Here is a 4,135-nt window from a genome sequence, read left to right as displayed (position 1 = left end):
ACTTAAATTCAAATTCTAATATTTTGTGCAATAAGCTTACAATTGCTATTTAATGGCTGCATATTGGGTGGAGTTTGTATCGTCCTGAATTTGTAAATAAACGGTGACCATGCCTCATGCATGTCTAAAAAATTACTAGTTCGAAATGTAATCTTTCAGTTACTTTTTATTATTGTTGGGAGTATTACAGATATCCCCCTTATCTCCCCGCATTGGCCCCTCCATTCAGTTCCCACCTCGCCCCAGGCCTTCACCACCCTATTGTTTGTGTCCATAGGTAATGCATATAAGATCTTTGGTTAATCTCTTCCCACCCCCTTCTCCTCTGATATTTGTCAGTCTGTTCCATGTTTCCATGCCTCTGGTTTTATTTATTTTTTAATATATTTTTATTGATTTCAGAGAGGAAGGGAGAGGGAGAGATAGAAACATCAGTGATGAGAGAGAATCATTGATCACCTGCCTCCTGCACACCCCACCCTGGGGATTGAGCCTGCAACCAGGGCATGTGCCCTGACCAGGATTGGAACTGTAACCTCCTGGTCCATAGGTAGATGCTCAACCACTGAGCAACACCAGCCGGGCATGGTTCTATTTTAGTAATCAGTTTAATTTGTTCGTTAGATCCCTTGTTCATTTATTTTTATTTTTAAATTCAATTGTTGATAGATAAGTATTTATTGCCATTCTGTAGGGAAGAATTTTACAAGCATTACTTCTATTAGTGGTAAAGTGGAGCTGGAGAGCACTGTGCCTTCTCCATGCTGCACGATGAGAACCACCAGTGGTGTAGCGGAACCTGAGGCCCTTCCCAAGCAGCCTGCAGATGTCAACCCTCACACTCCCTGTGCTTGTGGACTGGTGTGGTGATCCATTGGGTGTCAGGATTCCTTCTCATAGCGTTATGGAATGGATCAATGAGGATAACCTCAAAGAATTTGTACGTAGCATCTTCACCAACCCTTAAGAATTCCGGACTCTCAGAGCCCCACAGTGGCATCCAGCTCACTCCTTGGCAACAGACTGAAGGCTTTGAGCAAACTTTAGCTGGTTAACACTACATGGATAGACTTGCTGTAGGTCGCACCCTTAGGAACAGCGCCTTGCAGCCACCACAGCGCACATGAATCTGATATGTGATGTAACCTTGCTTAGCCTTGTATCCCAGCCTGCACACTTTTTCAGGCTGAGTTGGGCGGGGGTCCTATGAAGCACAGAGAGCTGGCAATACTGCTAGCAATGCACCTGAGAAGGAAACACATTACATCAGACTGCTTCTTCCTCCATAGCTCCTGGATATACTTATAAGCACCCATCTTGGTTTACCTTATGGCTGCAGTCAGATAAAGACCCTTTCTCCTCTTCTTCTTTCTTCCTTCTTCCTTCTTCCTTCCTTCTCCTCCTCCTCCTCCTCCTTCTTCTTCTTCTTCTTCTTCTTCTTCTTCTTCTTCTTCTTCTTCTTCTTCTTCTTCTTCTTCTTCTTCTTCTTCTTCTTCTTCTTCTTCTTCTTCTTCTTCTTCTTCTTTTTCTTCGTCTTTTCCTTCTCCTTCCTCTTCCCCTTCCCCTTCTTTCTCTTCTTAAAGAACTAGAGGTCTGGTGCATGAATTTGTGCACCAGTGGGGTCCCAGATTGCAAGATCCAGGATTGGGCCAAAACCAGCTCTCCGACATCCCCCGAGGGGTCCCAGATTGCGAGAGGGAGCAGGCCAGGCTGAGGGACCCCACCGGTGCACTATTGGGGCCGGAGAGGGATGAGGGAGGTTGGCCAGCCAGGGAGGGACCGTGGGAGGGCTCCAGGGAGTGTCCGGCCCATCTTGCTCAGTCCTGATCGGCCAGACCCCAACAGCAAGCTAACCTACTGATCGGAGCATCTGTCCCCTGGTAATCAGTGCACATCATAGCAACTGGTCGTCCTGTTGACTGCCGCCTGGTGGTCAGTGCACATCATACCAAGCGGTTGAGCGGCCTTAGCATATCCTTAGCATATGACACTTTGATTGGTTGAACGGATGACTGGACACTTAGCATATTAGGCTTTTATTATATAGGATAACCTTCAACATCTCATGTAATACTGGTTGAGTGGTAATGAACTCCTTTAGCTTTTTCTTGTCTATGAAGTTCTTTATCTGACCTTCAATTTTAAATGATAGCTTTGCTGAGTAAAGTAATCTTGTTTGTAGGTCCTTGCTATTCATCACTTTGAATATTTCTTGTCATTCCCTTCTGGCCTGCATAGTTTCTGTTGAGAAATCAGCTGACAGCCATATGGGCACTGCCTTGAAGGTAACTAGCTGCTTTTCTCTTGCTGCTTTTAAGATTGTCTCTTTGTCTTTAACCACTGGAATTTTAATTATGATGTGCCTTGGTATGAGCCTCTTTGGGTTCCTCTTGTTTGAGACTCTCTGTGCTTCCTGGACTTGTAAGTCTATTTCTTTCACCAGGTAGGGGAAGTTTTCTATCATTAATTTTTCAAATTGGTTTTCAATATCTTGCTCTATTTCTTCTCCTTCTGGTACCCCCATTATGCAAATGCTGGTACTCTTGAAATTGTCCTAGAGCAGCAGTTCTCAACCTGTGGGTCGCGACCCCTTTGGCAGTCAAATGACCCTTTCACAGGGGTCACCTAAGACCATCCTGCATATCAGATATTTACATTATGATTCATAACAGTAGCAACATTATAGTTATGAAGTATGTTGAATCCCTATATATTATTCTTTATTTCAGTAGGTATATGCTGACTGGTCCTTTTTCATGTCTTTGAAGGTCTCACTAAGATCCTTGAAAGTTTCACTAAGTCCCTTGAAGCTTCCATTAGATCCTTGAGCAACCTTATGACCATTGTTTTGAACTCTGTATCCAGTAGTTTGCTTGCTTCCATTTCATTTAGTTTTTGTTTTGTTTTTCCTGGAGATTTCTTCTGTTCTTTCATTTGTGGCATGTTTCTTTGTCTCCACATTTTGGCTGCTTCCCTGTGTTTGTATCTATATATTAGGCAGAGCTGCTACATCTCCTGGAATTGGTAGAGTGACCTTGTGTAGTAGGTGTCCTGTAGGGCCCAGTGACTCAGCCTCTCTAGTCACCTGAGCTGGATACTCTAGCTGAGCCCCTGTGTAGGCTGTGTGCATAGTCTTGTTGTAGTTGAACTTTGATTGCTATTGGTACCACTGGGAGGAATTGACCTCCAGGCCAATTGGCTGTGAGAACCAGCTGTGACTGCAGTGGAAGAACTGCTGTGCAAGAGACAACCCTATGGAGCAGTACTCATTTCAGTGAGGTTTTGGTGCTCACTGAGTCTGCCCCTTGAATGTGTCACTTGTGGATGTGTAAAGTTGTAATCTGGAAGTCCCCATGTGAGGCCAAGCTGTGAATCTAGGCAGGCTGGTGCTAGTGCCAGGTCTTGGGCCTCTTATTAATAGGTATGGGCACACTGATGCCAGCTGCTGCTTGTTTGAGAGATTTTAGGAGTCTGAAACCTGAGCCAGAATAGGCTATTCTTATGGAAAAGCTGCTGCCAACAGCGTGGTTGAGGCTGCAAAATGGATGGGACTTGGTCTCGAGGAATCACCTGGGCAGAGCAAACAGTAGCCAGGAAGGAAACTCATATATGGCTGCCAGTCAGCTCTACAATGGGGGAAGTCTCAGCATTGGAACAATGACCCCTGCAAGCACCCCTGTCTAGTAGAAAGCTGCCTCCAACTTCTTGCTCCAATGCCAGACAATCCAGTTCCTTCCTATATGGCCCTGGATTCCCCAAAAACACTGCCCAGCACTGGAGCTCAGAGGGAGCAGGACCATCCATGTAAGTTCATGCACTGGCCCTTTAAGAGGAATTGCCTGAGACAACTGCTGCTGGTTTTTACAGCCTGAAGTTATGAGGGCTTCTCTTCCCAGCTCTGAAACCGTGGGCTGAGGAGCTGATGTGGGGCTGGGACCCCTTGCTTCTCACAAGGGGCCTCTGCAGCAGACATATCCCTCCCAATTACGAAAACACTACACTTGGTTTTTGGACCAGCCTGTTCCGCACCTCCACCCCTCCTACCAGTCCTGATGTACGGGGGGGAAAGAGAGAAAGACAACTTATATATTGAGATCCCAAATGTATTTTTTAGAATTTAAAACTGAGAAATTAA

At 45.4% G+C, this 4,135-nt stretch overlaps 1 pseudogene; it reads right to left on the bottom strand.

The window, feature by feature from the left end:
- The window catches only part of LOC102764695, a 3,469-nt pseudogene extending 2,153 nt beyond the window's left edge, over window positions 1–1,316 (bottom strand).
- Between the last annotated feature and the right edge of the window lie 2,819 nt (window positions 1,317–4,135).

The sequence above is a fragment of the Myotis davidii genome, unplaced genomic scaffold (assembly GCF_000327345.1).
Source record: "Myotis davidii unplaced genomic scaffold, ASM32734v1 scaffold354, whole genome shotgun sequence".
Lineage (NCBI taxonomy): Eukaryota > Metazoa > Chordata > Mammalia > Chiroptera > Vespertilionidae > Myotis > Myotis davidii.
This window is presented reverse-complemented; position numbering and strand designations above follow the sequence as displayed.